The following is a 20,165-nucleotide window of genomic DNA, read 5'->3' as shown; positions in this document are numbered from 1 at the left end:
AACGGGGGAGGGGCAGAGAGAGAGGGAGACACAGAATCGGAAACAGGCTCCAGGCTCTGAGCCATCAGCCCAGAGCCCGACGCGGGGCTCGAACTCACGAACCGTGAGACCGTGACCTGGCTGAAGTCGGACGCTTAACCGACTGCGCCACCCAGGCGCCCCCCTCCTTTGCTTTCTAAGGATCTCTAGGAACTTTGGTCTACAGGGTCACCTCCTCCGTTTCTATTGCTGTGTTTCCCCCGCAGCTCGTTGGTCTGGAGCCTCAGGGCCTGTCCCGGGGCAGGCAGAGTGCGGCCGTGTGTTGTGTGCTGGGAACGTGAGGAGCTCCCAGGGTGCAGACACACGTTCGCTCGCCTCTGCCTGGGCGCAGGTTCTCCACATCCGTTCTTTAAAATCGTGCCATATTACACCTTTGGAAGGGTTTGCCTACCCAGTAAAAGCATAAAAGCGCAGGTGGGCCAGACACACACTGCCTTCGGGAGGTTGATTATCCCTGGGGGGAGGACAGGGCACTTTAGCCACACCTCACGGGTCAGCAAATTTTTCCCATAAAGCATCAGAGAGCAAATATTTTAGGCATCTCTCAATGACTCAACTCTGACAAAGTAACACGAAAACAGCCACAGGGGTGCCTGGGTGGCTCAGTCAATTAAGGGTCTGACTTGGGCTCAGGTCATGATCTCACGGTTCGTGGGTTCGAGCCCCGTGTCGGGTTCTGTGCTGACAGCTCAGAGCCTGGAGCCTGCTGCGGATTCTGTGTCTCCCTCTCTCTCTCTATGCCCCTCCCCTGCTCATGCTCTGTCTCTCTCTGTCTCAAAACTAAATAAAAACATTAAAAAAAAAAAAATTTGTTTTAAAAGAGGAGATAGAGGGGTTTAGCCCTAACTGGTGGTCTCCCCTGGGGACCGTCGGTAACCCAGGAGCTGCCTCCATAACGTCCCCGGGAGGGGCTTCCCAGGCCCCCAGCCCCAGTGCTGTCTGTGTGGGTGGGACTGGGGGCCACAGCCTAGGTCCTCTGGAGCTCAGGGCGCCATCCCGGGAGAGCCGCTGCGGGAGGGCCTCGTGCCCCAACCTGCTTGCTGTTAAACCTGTAACTCCAATCAGGTGCCTAGACACCAGTGGATCTGTGACCGCAGAGATAGTTCAGGAAACTCCAGTTTCTCTTGGACCTCAGCTCCCACCCAACTTCTCCAATGGTCCAGCTTGGCACACCACTCCCGGCCCTCTGCCCAAGCATCAAGAGCCAGAGTAGGTTTGCCAGTCGAGCCCACAGCTCTGCCGGCTCCCACCCCACCCCAAGTGCTCTAAACTCACCTAGGTCTTTCCGAAGGACTTATCCCACCACTTTCTTGCTCTCCTGAGTGCCAGGCTCCTACCGATTTGGAATTTCACGACCCAGTTCAATTTTCATGAGTAAAAACAACGCCATAGCATCATGTGGGAACAGGCAACAATAGGGCCTCTGACTGCTGGTCTTGCCAAAGACAATGGTCAAACAACTATCACCATCTTGGGGCGCCTGGGTGGCTCAGTCGGTTGAGCCTCCAACTTCGGCTCAGGTCACGATCTCTCGGTTTGTGAGTTCAAGCCCCACATCGGGCTCACTGCTGTCAGTGCAGAGCCCCTTCAGATCCTCTGTCCCCCTCTCTCGGCCCCTCCCCACTTGCACTCTCTCAAAAATAAAACATTTAAAAAAATTGTCACCATCTTGCCTCTCATAAAAGGAATGTTCTAACCCCGAAAAGAGTCCAAAACCCACCATCTCAGAATAAAGAAACGTGACTCAAATGGATTATGTGGAAATGGATGTCTTGGGAAACTCATCGCACTGGACTTACACTTCTTTTGCTGTCGGTCAGGGAGCAAATGTGGCCGTGTGCCCAGCACTGGTCCTCAGATGGGGATGGCATTCCCTGTACCACCTCCTCCAACCTTGTCAGCTTCTCTCCACCGGCCCTCTGCCTCCCCGAACCCCACACCCACTGGCCTCCCTCTGGATTCTAAAGGAAGAGTGAATGACCTCCCTGCCCGGCCTCCAAACCCTGCTTCATACCCAAGTCTTTAAGGACACCTCCTCCCACACTCCCCCAAATGGGTCTGGTCCTTCTGTCCCTCTCCCAGCTCAGACCCACTGCCTCCTGCTTCTGGACACCCAACACGGCCACCTACGTTCAATGATGGGCACTCTGTCGCCACCTTCTCCCTGACCCACACCAATCTCGAGCGCTGGTTACTAAAACTCACGCTCCTAAACCACAGCTCTGGGAAGTATAGTGAGGGTTAAACATTCTGACTCTGCTCCTCAGCAGCTGGGGTAATACTGAGCAGGTAACTTACCCAATCACAGCCTCAGTTTTCTCATCCGCAAAATGGAGTAGATTAGAGAAACTGAGAGAACGAGGATTCAATGAAATGATGCAAAAAAGGACTTAGCAGAGCCCCTGGCACCATGGAAGTCAGCGTTACAGTTACCATTATTTTCAAAATCTTTCCCTTGATTCCCTGTGGCTTGCTAGGGGGAGTTGCAACCTCTTGGCTCACCATTCAAGGCCCCGTCTATCCTTCCAGTCACATCATCTGCTAACCTGATTATAGGATACCTTCCCCCAGGCTCGGCTTCCTGAGGGTGGGGACTGGCTGTATCCTCCACGAGGGCCCCTGGCACAGGGTTTGCAAACAGTAGGTGGCTCACGAAAGCTCTGTTGCTCTGAACAAGTACAAGTGACACTTGTAGCAGCCTCTGGGGGAAGGGATGCCAAGGAACCATCTGGATGGTTCCGATCTCCACAGGCATCACATTTTATTTCTAGATCAGCCCTAGTAAAGGTGCAATTAACCCCTCAGGCTTTGGATGAACAGATCATGACAATTCACCCACCCTATAATAATACTCTTTGTTTGCTACAAGTGCTTCTGGGCCCAGAGACATTTAGTGACTTGTCTGAGGTCACACAGCATTTATGACATGCAGTGAGGACTCCCACCCTGGCCACACTCCTAAGCCAAACTCAGTCCCCAGAAAAGAAGTATAAACGGGTAAGAAACCATTTTTTTCCTCAGACTATCCCTAACCAATTTATTGCTTTCCAATCTCTACAAACCTCCCACTCCAAGAGGGACACCCAGGAGGAGCCCCATCTCCCATCTCTGGTTGCAGGGCTCCTCTGGCCCCTCCCTTCCCTCTCCCCTCCGCTCCCTCATCCGCTCCCTCCTCTTCTGCCAGGGGCTCAGGGGAGGGGACGGAGCCTCTCCCAGCCCCACATCTTCCTCCCCATCCTCCCTGCGCTCTGCCTTTTTCTTAAAAATTTTTTTTCAACGTTTTTATTTATTTATGGGACAGACAGAGACAGAGCATGAACGGGGGAGGGGCAGAGAGAGAGGGAGACACAGAATCGGAAACAGGCTCCAGGCTCTGAGCCATCCGCCCAGAGCCTGACGCGGGGCTCGAACTCACGGACCGCGAGATCGTGACCTGGCTGAAGTCGGACGCTCAACCGACTGCGCCACCCAGGCGCCCCAAGCTAACAAGACTTCTAAAAGCAAAATCCCCAAACCACCTCTCGGGCCCCCAGCAGCTGTCAAAGTCAACACAGGAAACTGGCAAAGGAGGGAAAGCCCATCCCGAATAAAACCCCGGCAGCTGTGGAGTCTGGGATGGATAGACCAAGCGCGGCTACATTTCCAAGGGCGAGATGGGCATCCTCGGCAGACTCGTCTTTTCTGCTAACGCACAGGTGGGTCTGTCTAGACGGCAGAACCGAGCCAGTCTTTTCTGAGCATCAAGGCTCCTGGTCTTTTCTTTTTTTTTTTTTCTTTCACTATCATTATTTGGAGGGCTATTGAGATTCCCCTCGCTTCCTTATTTATGCAGTCAGAGGAAATCACAGCACAGAGAGCCGCTTCCAAACTCAAGGCCACGTGGGCCAATTTCAGATGGATAATTAAATATTGAACAAACGCTCAAATGCCTCTGCTGGATCGGGACGGCTAAAAATAACCACCCTGCCACTCCGCGTGGCATCTCGCAGGCTCATTCTCAAATCCCTCCTCCCAGCTACTGTCAAATACAACCTTCCCAGTAACGGTGGGGAGCTGGGCACAGACTGCCCAAATTCCCAATCAACGGAAGACAAAACTTCAGCTCCCGGTGAGCTCTGAATGTTCCTGACCAGGAAATACTCTCCCTTTCCTGACATTTAAACCAAGTGGCCTCAAGAGGAAGGTGCAGGGGAAATATCACAGTCGTTGGCTTTTCTTTTAAAAACAGTCCAAAGGCTTCATGTCACTTCTACGCAAAACACGCATGTGGTCCAGGATGTGAGCGTGTTTGCGTCGAGTTGCACAGGAGTTCAACCCCCATCCCCTCCCCCAAGAAGACCCAACGAGCTGCCTCAGTTTCCCTATCTGTGCTAACCTGAGGAAAAGCCACAAACAAAACCAGCGCAGAAATAGAGCGCAAGGGTCAGAATTGCAGAGCCTGATCTCTCGTTAACTCCTTTGCATAAACTTGAGCAAGCGCCCCTGGCTCTGCGGGTCTCGGTTTCCCCAGCTGTCAAAGGGAACAGTTAGCCCCCTGGTGCTGGAGAGGCCACGAGCCCTCCCACCTCCGTCAGCAGCTGAGCAAAGCAGGCTCCGGCCCCTCATGCCACCAGGTTTCAGTAAGAAGAGACACAGCCGCAAAGCTGACCCCACTGAGCACGAGAGAGCGTGAAAAGGGGAGGCGCTGGGTTCCCGGGCACGGTTTCTAAGTGTGAGTGGGTTTTGGAGCCCAGCAGCCGCCTTTCACACCTTGCCTCTTACAGCCACTTACTTCACATGGCAACTCAGTGTCCTCACCGGGCAAAGGGAAGTGACGATAAGGCCCCCTGCCCCCTAGGAGGATTGGGGGGGTCAAAAGAAATATAAGATGATCAGACACAGCTTTTGGCACAGGGCCTGGCACAAGTTCAGCCATTATCTTCCTTCTTATTAAAGGTGATAAAGATGGGCCAAGAGGCTGACATTCCAGCAGATTCACTGGGACCTGGGACCCCTGGCCTCCCTCAAGGACATGAATAGCTCTGCGGAGTGGGCCTCAGGCTGTCTGCCCGTCTTCAGGGACCTCACCCAAGGGGACCCTGACCACTTAGCACAAAGAGATGTGGTGAAGAAACAGGGCTGGGGCTGTTCGACCTGTAGCCTTCCCAGGGAAAGCGCACGGTTGGCAGAACACGAGTAAGGATACAGGGGTGGGGGCGGGGGGTGAGACTGGGCCCAGGGCATCACCTGAGCGGTCCCAGGCAGGCGGGCAGAAGAGCCGACCAGGAAGCCTGACCCCCAACAGACGCCAACAGAATCATTCCCCTGCCTCCCTCCCGAGTTAGGGCCAGGAGCTGGGGAGACGATGGCCGAGAACACTTGGTGGAGTCATTGTGCAAATCGGATAGGAGGAGGAGGCCTTATCCAAGCCAAGGCCTGACCTCAGAAAGATCTGCCTGCCCACAGAATAGCGAGGTGCTGCATCTGTAAGCTCAGGAGCTGGAGTCTTGCAGAGCTGGGCTCCACCATTTCTGAGCCGTGGGATGCCGGACAAGGCTCCCCAGTCTTGGCGTTGCGGTCTCCTCCCCTATAACATGAGGATAATGCCAGGATCCATCTCACAGGGTTGTTGTGAACGTTAAATGAGATAAGGCAAGTACAAAATTAAGCTCACTGCTGGGCACTGAGAAAGCACGCAACAAACAAAAACCATTTTAACTTTATTACATTCCATGAAAGGGAGTGAGCATCCCAGCCTCTGGGGTATGTAAGGGTGAGGAGGGCCTGGAGAAGCTGGGGTCAAGCCCCGCAAGAGGGATTGTGTCTCAGCAGGTACAAATGAAGAAATGAGGCAGGAAAGGATATTTGTACAATGACAGAGGTTGCATTTGGGGCAGAGAGTTGGGACTTGGAGCCTTGGGGGGGGCCAAGATGGCGGGGGTGAGGGGACAAAAGACACAACCAGACCCCACGCTCAGAGCCGCTGTCAGGCTTGCCAGCCCGCGGGGCACCTCGGCAGGTCTCAGTGAGGCCAGGGTCCCTATGGCGTGGTTCCAGCCCCCTCCCTTCCCTGTGGTGGCACACAGCCGCTTCCCTAGCCATGGCTCCCAACCGGGGAGTGGCTGTGTCAAACCAGTACCCTGCCCCACCCTGGTTCTGTGAAGGTGCTTCTGTGCCTCAGTGTCCTCATCTGGACCCCCGGGGTTGGATCACTCAGCTGCCATATCGCCTTAGGAGGTCAGCCTCAGCCCTCCTGGGCACCACTGCGAGGCCCTCTTGCCCGCATTTCTCCAAGTATGCTCAAAGCCCCTCCAGAGGCCCCTCAGACAGACTCCAGCACACCCCAAAAGGAAAGGGATCCGGGAAAAGGGGAGAGGGACCACACAGCAGCCAAGAGATAAGGCCATGCAAAGGGGCTATGCATGGACGTGGAGGAGGGCCTGACCATCTCAGGAGAAACCATCCATCAAGTCCCTAGCGCCCAGGCAGGGTCAGGCACGTGGCCGGACCCCTGGAAAAACTCAGACAACAACATGAAGAGACGAATCAAAACCTCTCATGAGGTCAGGTCTCCCGACATGTCAGGCAGCAGGTGCAGGGTTAGCCCTGCTTGGCAGAGGGGGAAACTGAGGCCGCAGGAGGTCCCCAGAGTCACACAACCAGCTTGTTGCCGAGCTGGGAACAGAGCCTGTCTCCCACTAACCACGGCTCTGTACCCTCAAAAGGGCTCTGTGCCCCAGGGCACCTCAGCAAGCCAGCCTCCTCAACCATCTGGCGGCTTGGTGCGGGCTGGGAGCACGTGCCATTCATCCCCCATGTGCCGCCCAGTGCCCAGGCTGGAGCCCAGCACGTAGTAGGTGCTCAAGACATGTTTGCTAGTTGGGTAAATGGGCCATACTTTATCCAGAGAGAGAGGAAAGCTTGCATTTCACCCCAGCGGCCCTGGGGGGACAGATAAGTCAGACAGACGGACAACACTTTCCTTGACCTTGGGGAAGGTAAGTGGGAAGGCACCCTGGCTGATGACACTCTATCGGGGACAGGACCCTCTCATATCCAAGAGCCATAGCTAGCCTTCGAGTGGACTCAGGGTCACAGAGCACAGTGTGAAATGGCCAGATGACCCTTACTATCCCAAAGTCACTCTTTCCACCCTGCTTCTGGCCATTGTCAACTGCAGGTCTCACTCTGCCTATTCCTCAGATGGGGCAATCAGGGCCCAGAGAAGGAAGAGCTCTGCTTAGTGCCCCCCTTTGCTCCAAGCTGGGGGCAGGGCGTGCTGCAGACACTGTCCCTCGCTTGCAACCCCGCTAAGGACAAAGGCCTGCTCTCAAGTCCACAGTGAGGCCCCCGCCACGACTCCAGGGGGCAGTGGGAGCTGTGCGCAGGGGACTCCCCCAGAGGTGGCAACCTGGCCACACCCCTTTCAGAGCCCCGGGCCAGCTGCAGATCCTGGCCTCCAGCAACGCTTTCCTGCACTTCTCTGTCTCTGAACAAACACACCCCCTGAGTTCTCAGTCATTGTCCTTTCTCGCTAGTGGCAGAGGCCAGAATGGGTGTGGAGCGACGGGTTCGGGGCTGGGGCTCTGGAGACCACCCCGCCGGGCCCTGATGTCACCACTATGGGACCAAGCCCCCATGGTCCTTCTGAGGTCAGAAGGGACTGGCTCAAGGCCACCGGGTGGCTCCCCCCACATGACTTACCACCTAAGTTTGGGCGCTGGCCTCAGGAGGAGGGCCGGCCCTGGGGGCAGAGGCAAGGACCCGGGGATCTAGTGGAAGGAGGTCCATGGCTGCTTTAGGTGGGCAGGGGCCTCCAGCCTCCACCTCTCACCTGCCAGCCAGCTCTCATGCCCATCCATGACTCCCCATCACGCAAGGCCCTTTCTCTGGCCCAGACTACTGCTCCCCTCCTGGGTCCTTCCCCTCCCCCTCCCCAGGACGAATTCTGTCCACAACACCCAAGGCATTTTCCTTCTCCCTGTCGTCGTGCACAGGCTGTTTCTCTGGCCAGAGTAAGAACGCCAACTGAGGCCCAAGTTGCAGGCAGCACAGGCTTCTAGCTTTCAGTGCACTTGCTCTCATTCTTAAATGACCCTTCTGTCACTACACCTGTTTACCAGACAGGGCCCCTGAGGCTTAGAGGGGTAACTGGCCAAAGTTTTGTGCCCAACTGGGGTTTGAGCACACATCTGACTCAACCACCCCCTCTACCGAGGGAAATGCTATCCACCTTGTGACTCCCTGTCCAAATGTCACTTCCTCTGTGAAGCTCTCCCTGATTTTCCCCAGATCGAACTTCTGTTCAATGACAGTCTCCACCCCACTCCCTGCAGGCTTTGAGCTCCTTCAAGGCTGGGACACAAAGCAGCGGCTCCTGCACAGGTGGGGCCCGGAAGCTGGGGCTCAGCTGACCGCGGGACACAGGACCTCCTGCCCAGTCAGCTGACCAGAGGGGGACTTCTGTTTCTCCCTGTGCCTCTGCAGTCAGGCACAGAAGGGCACTGAGGTGCAGAGGAGGTCATGCAGGGCATCTGCAAGGAGAGGGGAGGGGCGGAGGCCGTGGGGTGGCCTGAGCATTACGGGGCATTTGTACACACCCATTTCTCACGGCATAAACCCATTTCCTCACTGAGCCCTACAAGTCCTGCCAGCCCTCTTCACAGCTCGAGAAACTGAGGCTCAGAAAAGAGAAGTGAGTGGCCCAAAGTCTCAGTGCTTGAACCCAGATCCCTGGTCTCTCAGGCTAAGCCTGGATGGGGGTGGAGCAGCCAGAGGCCACTTCAAGGAAGGCAAGGGGATGTGTGTCACAGGCCTTGAGAGGCCCTGGAGGACCAAATTCCCAGCACACACCTGTGCACACTCTCAATCTCAGCTTGAACCCATCCACGCATGGGGAACTCACTACTTCAGGAACTCACTACTTCCTGAGGAAGCCGTGTATGTTGTTGTTTAGCCCCGACTGTGGGAAAAGTCTTCTCCATGCTGGGGGAAGCAAATGAACACGTACTGCCTGACTTGCCCTCAAGCTGATGGTAAAACTGAGGTTCAGGGGCAACACTACAGGGCTCAAGCCACACAACCAGCACCCAGCGGGGTGGGGGTCTGACCTCAGGTCTGCTGGATTCCAAGCACAGATTTGCTCAAACCCAGGCCTGATCAAATTCAGCCTTCCCGTTCCCCAAGATAACCTACTCGGCCCAGGTTCCTGCTGGGTGCTACCAACTGCCTGCGCTCACGTGCGTGCTCTCTCTCTCCCTCTCTTTCTCCCCCTCTCTCTCCCTCGCCCTTGACCAAGTCCCCTTTGAAGCCCTCCTCCTTCCGGGGAGTCCTCTTCCTAAACTCCATTGCACCCAACCTGGTGCCCAACCTCGGAAGGAAGTTGTGCTTCCCCCCCCGGCCCCCCCCCCCCCCCAAAAGCAGCCTCCTGGATCACATGCGCTCCCAACTGAGGATCCTGTTACTGGAAAAAAGAAAATGCTGTTCCCATTTCCCCTCCTCCCTGTCCTGCCTCCTGACTTGAAAGAGAGAAACTTTTCAAAGGAGGTGGGCCCACCCACTCCGAGGGGTCCCAGGCAGATTCAAAAGCTCCAGCTCCTTTGGAGCCAAGGACTCCTGGAACAGGACCCTCTGAAGTCCAGCCACCGGTCCCTCCACCCAAGAGGGGGAGAAGCCTAAGTCCCTGGGGAGAGAAGTTGTGCGGGGGGGGGGGGGGGGCGCTGAGATGGGCGCCCAGCCCTAAGCTGAGAGGCTGAAGCTCTCAAGGAAGGGTAAGGAAAAGCCAAGACCCTCTCAAAATTACTTCATTGCCAGGCTGCTGGGTACACTGAGGCACAGTGGTGCAGGAGGTGGAATCTGAGAAAGGGAAGAAAGAGAACCCCGATGGCAGCCTTCCCTTCCCCTGCCCCAGGCACAAGGGGAGACGGGATCTTCGGATTCCCCAGGACGGTGGCGGATGAGGGAGAAGCTGGGGGGGAGGGGGGAGGGGGATCAAGCGGACACAGTAATGGGCAGCCAGAAAGGGCGCGGGGGGTTCCCGTTATCTAGACTGAAGGAGGATCGGGGGTCCCTGGCATTCCGGGCATCAGGTGGTGAAGTGGCGGTAGAGGGGACCCAAGGGTCAGGGGTCGGGGTGGCGCCTACCCCTGGCGGGCCGGGTCCGGCTGCGGGAGCGGCTCCTCTGTCGCTGCAGCCGGGGCCGCCGCAGCAGCCGGTAGTAGTAGGAGGGCCTCCCGGTGCTCTTCCTGGCGCTGCCGCCCGCGGACATGCTGCCGCCCGCCGGGCACCGGGCCGGGCCTGGGCGCGCTCACACGGGCCCCATCGCGCGCTCCGGCCCGCCCGGCGGGCGTCCCTGCCTTCTCCCGCGCGCTGGTGCGGTCGCCGCCGAGGCCACGGCTGCCCCACAAAGTCGCTCAAACTCCTCCTCCCGCCCCCGCCCTCTCCGAGCAGCCGGCCCCGCGGCGGGGGCCGGGGACCGGGAGGGAGGCCGGGCTGGCACCGGCCCGGAAAGTCAGTGCAGGAGAAATCCCGGCCTGGAGTCGGCGGGGCGAGGCGGCCCGGAGTGCCCCGGGACCCCAGGCAGGTCCCCAGGAGGGTCACCGTCCGCGCCCCTCGCGCCTGAGAACAGTCGCCCGACCTCAGGACGCACGGGGCGCACCGTCTCGCCCGCGGGGGTAGACCGTGCACACTCGCGTGCGTGCGCTCCCGGACACCGGACAGGACGCAAGCCAGTCGGCCAGGCGGGCACCGCGCGGCGAAACCGGTCACCTTCAATTAGGGTCCTAATGAGGCTGACGCTGCAGGGCGCGTTTCTGCCCCAAGCTCACAGGGCGGAGCGTGGATCCACAAACAGCGCCTGGACATCCCTTTCACGCAGAAAACTTGCCTATTCTTCACAGTTTAAAAATGGTCCCGTTGGATACACATATTATTTGTATATAATTCCAATCGTGGTGTTTCTCTCTCAAGCGCACAGGAAGTAGAGAGAGCGTAATGAACACCCGCGTATCTCGCAGGGTTGGCCAAATCTCAACATTCTGCCCCCTGTGATCTAGACCGTCCCCCAAACACGCCACCACGGAGGCCGTGAGGTCTGCCTCCCGCCGAGCGTTCACAGCTGCTCCCGGGGAGGCAGCAGAAGCGTCCCACGCTCCTGGAGAGACGCAAAACTGAGGTTGCGAGAAGAGAGCTGCCAGCTCCTGCTATGGCCTTGTGCTGAAAAACTTCTCCAGGTCACTCACTCCCCAGCTCAAGAACTTTCCACGGCTCCCCCAGTCCAAACAACCTTCCTTGGTATTTGAAGCTCCAACCATTGGGCCCCAACCAAACCACTCTCTCCAGCCTCCCCTACAGCTGCCTCCTTCTCGCTCCTCTTTGCCCTACTCCCAAAAGGGTCTGCCTGGCCCAAAGGCCCTACTTCCAGGACCCAAATTCTCTAGCCTTCCCTGACCATCCTGGCCCTTGTCTGTCTCTGTCTCTCCCCTAACTTGTCCCTGGAGCTGGATTCACCTTGTAAATTATTCAGACAACTACCTGCGGGAGCTCCCTTCCCTTAAGGGGAAACTGAGGCCCTGCCAGGGAGGGCTGACTTGCCTTTGTCATACAGAAAGTGGCAGAGGCTAGTGGTCTTGCCTCCAAACATGCAGTCTTAAGGAGTCACACATGGGTGCTGGAGACAGTCTGGAAGCCCTCCAGAACAGCTGGAAAGGCGTGGCCCTGGCGGGGGGGGGGGGGGGGGGGCGGGGCAGTCTGGGCAGAAATCCAGGCCGGGTTTTGCACCTCGCAAAGGGAGCCCCCTCTCGGGCTCCCTCAGCCAGGGGGAGGGCCCCCAGGTCAGGAGGAGCCTGGATCACAGCTGGAAGCCAGGCGCCATCCTGGGACGGGGAGGGGGGGGGAGGGGCAGGAGGGGTAAGGCTTCTCCAAACCTAATCTGGGTTGTCCAAAGAACCCTTCTGGCCCCTCTCCCCAGAGTGCTGGCCAGTCCCTGGGGCAGATGGAAAACCACAGTGCCTGCAAGGATACCATTAACGTCCGTGGCGTTAAGTATTGCTCTAGCTCATTCTCAATAGCTAACACTGCCCAGGAGCCTCTTTTCCAAGAGCAGAGGCCCCAGGGAAAAGCTGTACCCAGTCCCTCCGTCCAGAGGCAAGCTGTGGGCCATCTTAGCATTCATCATCCTCTGGCTCAGCCTCCCCACTCAGGTGGGGCTCCCACAGACATCTGTCACTCTAAAGAATGACCTCCACAGCCAGGCCCTCCAGTTTTGGGGTCTGGAGGGCTCCCAGGAAGTCCAGCTCAAGGTGGGGCCAACAGTCCTGTTCCCAGTGCTTGGAGTTCATCAGGCCTGGTTTCCTTCCCAAAGCAGGAATGCCCTGCTGAATCAGGGGACGAGAGGTTCCCTGCCAACAGACTCTCAGTGGCTAAAGCGAGTGGTCTTGGCCTGGCCTCCCCAGCTGGCAGATTTAGTTGTTGTTGTGTGTGCGTAGAGGGAGGGGGGATGTAGCTAGGAGCTCAGGACCTCATCTGCAAACACAGGTTTGGCATAGTTTGGCTCCAAAGGTTTGGCATAGTCTCTCTGCTTATGCTTGGGCTTCTCAAGTCCTCTGTGCCTCAGTTTCCCCACCTGCAAGGAGAAGCTATGGACCCCCCCCACCTATCTACCTTGTGGCGGGAAGAGGGTCAGCTATAGAAGAGGAAGAAGCTTCTGCATTCCTGGCCTTTGAACATCTCTGCAGGCCTCAGGAGGGTCTGGAGTAGGAACCAACTGGGGTACTGAGGAGGCAGGGGACAGGGGAAGAGCTGGAAGACAAGGCGCCTGGGCCCCCTGTCCCTCCTCCTGTCCCGGGACCCCCAGGGCGGCAGGCAGACAAAAGGCAGCTCCCTGCACACCCCAGCAGAGCATCTGGAATCAATCCCGCTGCTGTGGAGCAAGCCACCCACTCCCTTTCGCTGCCCCTGTGGCCTCCTCCTTTTAAATGTAAGCAGCCCCCTTTCTGGAGGCCACCTAGACAAGAGGAGGGGCACTTCAAAACACCCTCCCTACCACCATTTCCTGCGACATTCCCCTCCAAAGGGAAGCCCTCTGTGATTGCCCTGGCCAGCACAGGCTCCCCAGGCCCTGCTGATCCGTGAGCCGGGGTCCCACAGAGCCCACGGTCTGTCGGTGGTCTTGTTCTCCACTCCTATCTCGACCGCAGAGGGTCTCCTGAACAGGCCCACCTCCCGCCTCCTCAACCTGCTGTTTTGGGTTGGGATCAAGGCTGCAGCCTTCACACCCCTGAGCCTCCAAATCACCCCATTCGTTAAACATGTATATTTCTGGGTTCCCCCAAGACACTTGATTTGGTGGTTCCAGATGGGGCCTGGGAGTCTGAATGTTTAGTAAGTGCAGGCAGGCGGGGGACAGGGGCTGGCTAAATCAGATCTAACCCTCCACCCCCCTCCTCCTGCCCTCCAAAGCCTCCACAGGTGAACTCGCAGAGTACTGAAAAGGACCAAGCTCTGTCACAGAGCAGCCACATCCCCTTGTACCCCTGCCCACTCCAGCTCCTTAGCGATCTGCTCCCCAAAGACACCTGCTCCTTCCCACCTGCCTTTGCATTGTTGATCAGATGGCTGCAATGAAGCTCTTCCTTCTGCATCTGGTGAACCCCTCCTTATCCCTCAGGACCCAGCTCAAATATCACCGCATTAGAGCAGTCTGGGCCCCACTGACAGACCCTCTGGAGCCCACCACACCCCACCACTTGGGCTGTATAATGAGGACACCAGAGAAGATCAGGAAGAGAGGGACCCCAAGACATTCCCTCTGGGTAGAGAACTGTCAGCATCTGGATGTCAGGAGAAGAATAATACCCTGCTGGGAAGCGGTGGGGGTGGGCAGCCTTAGAGCTGGGCTGTAAGTCCAGGTAAACCACAAGCCAGGCAGGGGCCAGGTCAGGAGAGGCACCAGAGGCAGGGGTGGGGGCCAGCCTAGTGCAGTCTCCCCATCCCACTGTTAGCTTTAAAGTCAGTGAGGGAGGGGGGCACCGAGGGGCTCAGTCAGCGAAGCATCCGACTTCAGCTTAGGTCATGATCTCACAGTTTGTGAGTTCGGGCCCCGCATCGGGTGGACAGCTCAGAGCCTGGAGCCTGCTTCGGATTCTGGGTCTCCCTCTCTGTCTCCCCCTCCCCTGCTCACTCTCTCTCTCTCACAAAAATAAACATTAAAAAAACATTTTTTTAATTTAAAAATAAAGTCAGTGAAGGAGGAACAAAAATGCATATTGTCAGAATTACCCCTGAAAAGGCTGAAACTGCCCATAAAGGACAATTTCCCTCTAGTGTTAGGACAGAGGTGAGCAGAAGGCAGAAGGGCCTGGCCCTTACTGAGGGGCCATTCTGTGTAAGAGCAGGAAGAAGCATTCATCTAACATTAGATTCCACCCAGGGAGGAGAGGTGCTCACCCCCGAAGGGGACCACAAAAGTCCAAGACTTTCCACGGAGGAGGGTTACAAGTTTGTCCTGGAAAGGTGTGTCTGAGGATGAAGTTTGTATTTAATACTGATAAACCCTATTTGGCATTTATTGTGTGCCAGACCCTGTCTGTAGCGTTCAGTGCACATTATCTCCTTAAATTTCACATAAACCTTGAGGCAAGTGGTTACCGCCTTCGTTTTACAGAAAATCTTGCGGGCACAGAGAGGGTTAGTAAGTTCCCTAACGTCACACAGCTTGTGCTAAGGAGTCCGGATTGGAACCCAGGCAAGCTGGAAAAAGCAAAGTTCTTAAGGTGGAGCAGGACTTAACCCAGAGGCGGAGGAGGGGTAGCAGCCTGGAACTTTTCATAAAAGCCGGCTTCGACAAGGAACAGGAGGAGGTGAAGAAGATTAGCAGTCCCGACAGGGGAAACACTGGAGCCCACACCAGGCCCCACACAATGGGTGTCGAGAGGGCTCAGACCTGTCAGGCTTCCTGTCGGGACAAGGGTAGACAGCAGTGACCAGGGGAAGTCCCGGCCAGGCAGCCTTGAATGCATCCGCCTCCCAGGCCAGCCTCAAGCTTTGAGTGGCTGAAGCCCTGGGCAGGGGTATGTGGGTGGGGGGCACTGATGGTTGAGGTCACGGGGCTCTGCCTGCGTCCAGGAACACGGCAGGGCCAGGAGGAGGACCTCCGTCAGGCTGCGGTGGAACAGGGGCTCTCCCCACGCGGTGGAAGTGGAAACAAGCCCTGTGAGGTCACACTCGAGGCCCAGCCGGGTGTCCACCAGCTCCACTGCCCCCCAGACTCCCTCCCTAAAGCCACCAACAAATTTACTAACATCCTTCCCAGACAATGGCCCATTCAGGGCCGTGCTGACCCCAGGCTCGGATGGCTCTGCCCCCCCTCAACACAGGTAGCACTGGGGGACTGGCCAAATGTGGGTGCAGACCCCTGGGCAGTGTATTTTCTACAGCCACCCACAGCTGGACTGAGGGTGAGCCCTTGGGAGACACCAGACCTCCAGCAGGGGAGGAGGCCAGTTGGCAGCTCATTGTGTTTCTTTGGGTGCTGTGTGACTCAGAGGAAGCCTCTTGACATCTCTGGGCCTCAGATTCCCTCGTGTTAGGGATGAGATATCTCAGCCCAGCCCACCTCCACAGGATTCCATCAGGATGTAGAAATTTCTTACAGTCTCAAACCAGCACCTATGTGTTCCCTCCAGAGGCCCAGATAATATGTATTTCCTTTGTCAATGCCAACAACCTGCCAAAAAATCCTGGGATGGAAGAGCTAGAAGGCACCGGCAGAGTAGACGATGGAGCCGGAGAAACCGAGGCCTCACGGAACAGCCACTTGCCCCGAGGACGCTGCCTCACTCATCACAAACCCAGATGTGGCATCAGTTCCCCGATCATCACGGGTCTGATTGCCCCTCACACCCCAGCACGGAACAGTCACAGTGGGGCAGCGTCACTCCCCATAGAGGGAAAAGGGACGCCAAGAGAGGTTGTGACTCGCCCGATGTCACACGTGGGTGTTGGGGGGTAAGGCCAGCTTGGGACTTAAACAGAACTGCCAAGACCCCCTTTCTCCTCTCAGTCCCCCAGACCGCCCCTCCCAGAATGTCTGCTGCCTTCTGCCCGCAGGTGCACTGGGCTTCCACTCCGGACCGGCTGCCCCCCCAAGCTCAGGGCTCCAATCCCAGGGCTGGGGAAGCCTGGGATCCAGTCTCCAGGGCCCAGTCCCGGCCCTCCTTCCTCACCCCCTCCCTAGCAGCCGGCGTTTCAACCCAGATGGCCAGGCCTGGTGCAACTCTCTCCCTGTACTTCCTCTCCCTGCCCTGACCCAGAAATGCTGCCAAGCTCCAGGTGGGCCCACGGCCCCTCCTTCTCGGGGCCCAGGCCCGGGGCTGAGGCTCCGGGTCTCGGGGCTTCCTCCTCCCCTTCCATCTGATGGGCCCAGACAGCTCCACGCCCACTGGGTGACCAGAGGGGGTGGCATATGGTCCCAGCGTGAGGTTGGAGAGCCCCCTCCCTTCCCAGGCCGTCCTGCCTGGTCATCTGTGAGCCACTTGATGGCTGGCACGGGCCTGGGTCCCAGCTGGGAGGGGCCTCACTCAATCCTCGCAGATCCCACTGAGGAGGACAGATGAACTGGCCCAGGAGCCAGCTCCTAGGAGGCTCCCGTCTAGGCGGGGTGCTGAAAGAGTGTGGGATTAGGGGTGAGGAACCAGCACTCCTTGACTGTGTGACCCTAGATCAGTGCCTTCAGTTCCTCAACTGTAGAATGGGCTTAATGACACTTCTACTTTGTGAGGTCGCAGAAGGTCAAATATAGCAGATCAAAACCTTGTGTATAGGGGTGCCTGGTGGCTCAGTCGGTTGAGCATCTGACTCTCTTTTTAAAATTTTTTAATGTGTATTTATTTTTGAGAGAGAGAGCGAGAGCAAGTGCAGAAGTGGGGGAGGGGCAGAGAGACAGAGAGGGAGACACAGAATCTGGAACAGGCTCCAGGCTCCCAGCTGGCAGCACAGAGCCTGATGCGGGGCTCAAACCCCTCGAACCGTGAGATCAGGACATGAGCCGAAGTTGGAAGCTTAACCGACTGAGCCACCCAGGTGCCCCAGAGCATCCAGCTCTTGATTTCAGCTCACGTCATGATCTCACAGTTTGTAGGATCGAGCCCCACATTGGGCTCTGCGCTGAGAGCGCAGAGCCTGCTTGGGATTCTCTCTCTTCCTCTCTCTGTGCTCCTCCCCACCGCCAAATACAAATAAACATTTTTTTTTTTTTTAGTTAAAAAAACAAAACAAAAAACCTTGTGTATAAACTGGTCAACATCTGTCCCTCAGGCCTATTTCTTTTCTCACTAATCTGGGCCCCTCGAGAGCAGGACAGCCAAAGCTGGTCAGCATAGTTACCAGCCCAGAGTGAACTCTCAGGAAGACTCACTAAGAGAGAAGGTGGCAGCAATTGGGGAAAATGGGCGACCCCATCTGATTTAAAGTCAGCACTAAGGAATTCAGAGGAGGGAGAAGTCCTGGAAGACTGCCTGAAAAAAGTCACTGGCATTGCACCAGAAGGCTGAGTAGGATTTGACTGGGTAGAGAGCAGAGGACTGTATTCTTGGAGGGGGAGACGGCACGAACAAAGGCCCTGAGGTAAAAACCAGCAAGGCATATGCTGGGGGCAGTGTGTAGAATGGTGAGGCTGGAGCAGAGGATGATGTGGGGACTCCGGAGGAGGCTGTATGGAGTATGTGAGGGGTGGGGTCAGGCAGAAGAGATGGGGAGGTAGGCCCAAGTGGCAGTGAGGCCCAGGTGGCACCTCCATATGGGGAGGAGTGAAATGTAAGGAAAGAACCCTGATCGGGGAGGCAGAGGATCAGGGCTCTAGGCCTAGATCTGCTGCTGTGTGACTGCCTGACTTTGGTAAGTCATAGCCCTCTCTGATCCCCATTCTGCAACGATCAGGGAAGGCCTGGCTTTATAAGGCAAGCCTGCAGGTGAGGGGATAGGCCAGATGCCCAGGAACTACATCGGAGCCTTCAGAAACAGGTTCTGGGGCCCCACTCCCAGCATCATCGAATCCAAATCTTGGTGGGCGAGGCCAAGGAAGCTATATTCTTTTTTTTTTAATTTTTTTTTTTCAACGTTTATTTTTTTTGGGACAGAGAGAGACAGAGCATGAACGGGGGAGGGGCAGAGAGAGAGGGAGACACAGAATCGGAAACAGGCTCCAGGCTCCGAGCCATCAGCCCAGAGCCTGACGCGGGGCTCGAACTCACGGACCGCGAGATCGTGACCTGGCTGAAGTCGGACGCTTAACCGACTGCGCCACCCAGGCGCCCCATGGGAAGCTATATTCTTAAAGGAGTTTTCTCACAGCTTTATTGGAGAGCCGCTGGCTAAGATGGTTGTAGACTTGACTAGATGTCTTTCCAATCTCTGAGCATGCCAAACATGGCCCCGCCTCAGGACCTTTGCACGTGCTGTTCCTTTTCCCTCACACACTGACCCTGGAATTTCGGATGGCCAGCTCCTTCCTGTCATTTAGGCCTCAGCTCAAATAACACACCTTCAGAGGCCTACCCTCGCCGCCTTGTCTCAAGTGCCTCTGCCCCAATCGCCACCCCCTGTCCCACCGCCCTGCTTTATTTTCTTCAACTTACTGCATCCTAAAACTATCTTATCGGTGTATTTGGTTGCTCACGAATCGCTTTTCTTCCCTCGAACTGTAATGAGGGCAGGGGCCTTGTTTAGTCCTGTCACAGCCATGTCCCCAGTGCACAAAACAGCATTCAATATGTACCCGGTGAATGAGGTGACTGGAAGGAGCCCGGCTCAGAGCTCCCAATCTTTTCTCAACAAGGGCAGCTGTGGTGCCAGGGGCCAGTCACTTCACCTCTCCGGGCCTGGCTTTCTTCATTGTGACATGTAGACAGCAGGCTTCAGAGTTTGCTTTTAAGCAGCAACCTGGAGCTGATCAGGAGGCCAGGCTGTAAGTCCTGACTCTAACCGGGAGCTTGCACAGAATAAACGAACGGATGAATGAGTGCCTTTGCTCCGCTGCGTGCCTCGGAGCAAGTCCCCTCCCATTCATAGTCCCCTGCCCCCCGTTTCCCCTCCTGTAAAATGGGGTTGGCCTGAGTGAACCCTTGGCGCTGACACTCAGAGCCTCTGTGCCCAGTCTGGAACATAGATGGGAACCACAGCAGGTGTTAGAGGAGGGGCAGGCTGGGCCAGAGCCACGGTTCTCACATTTACTGGACTTTTCCTGGGGATCCCACCCGGCCCGAAGCTGGCATCTCAAGGCCACATAGGTGAGAATTAAGTGTAGCTTCTGCGACCTGTCACCCCTCAACTCTAGACAGCAAGAACAATGCCGGCCCTGCCCCCACTCTGGGAACAGCATTTTGTCTGGAAATTCCACCAGGGGGAGGAGGAAGGGCTGGGGCCCTAGAATTTCTGTGCCTGCTCAAACAGGAAGTAGCTCAAAGTTTGGGGCCAAGGAAAACAAGTTCAGGGGCATCCTGGAAATCAGCAGTCCCCTTGGCTGGGACTTGCCCCTCTCACCAGGTGGGGCTCTCCTGGTGACTAATGATTAACATAGACAGACAGATGGTGTGTGAAAGGGGGATGGTCCAGGACCACAGGCAAAGGCCTAAAAGGAAGCAAAATTCACCCAGTCTCGTCTGGCATACCTTTGACAATGGGGAGCTCACTACCAAACTGGCCCCTGTCCTCAGAAAGTCTAAAAGTGACAGTGTCTTCCCACAACTAGGAATCGCAGAAGGCCTTTAGGGATCTAGTGGTCAGCCCACACTTGACCCAGGAGTCAGAGAGCTTGGGACTTGCCCAGGGTCACTCAGATGTCCCCAGATCCTCTCTCAGTTCCCAGTAGCAGATGAAGCTATTCCGGGCACAGTAAGGAGGAGCTAGTTTGAGCAGCCCCACCCCCACACCCCTCCTGGCTAAAATGCCTAAGTTGGGGGGGGGGGCGGCGGGGCTGAGACAGCAAAGGGCAACCTGGGTTATGAAAGCCCCTTTGCTGCCTGCCTGCCTGACCCACAGCCCTCTCCTCTTCCCCTGTAGCCTCTGCCCCAGGAAGCTGCAAGGTGGCTTCAGAATTTTCTAGACCTGCTTTCTCTGACCTCTTTCTTGTGTCCTCCTGTTGCCCCTGCCGG

At 56.7% G+C, this 20,165-nt stretch overlaps 1 protein-coding gene across 2 annotated transcripts in view; it reads right to left on the bottom strand.

Moving 5' to 3' along the window:
* LOC121034933 (translation initiation factor IF-2-like) overlaps nucleotides 1–20,165 on the bottom strand; it is an 86,628-nt gene that overhangs the window by 28,993 nt on the left and 37,470 nt on the right. The gene's annotated exons all lie outside the window — the stretch shown is intronic.

The sequence above is a fragment of the Herpailurus yagouaroundi genome, unplaced genomic scaffold (genome assembly GCF_014898765.1).
Source record: "Herpailurus yagouaroundi ecotype Mexico unplaced genomic scaffold, PumYag 160, whole genome shotgun sequence".
NCBI lineage: Eukaryota > Metazoa > Chordata > Mammalia > Carnivora > Felidae > Herpailurus > Herpailurus yagouaroundi.
This window is presented reverse-complemented; position numbering and strand designations above follow the sequence as displayed.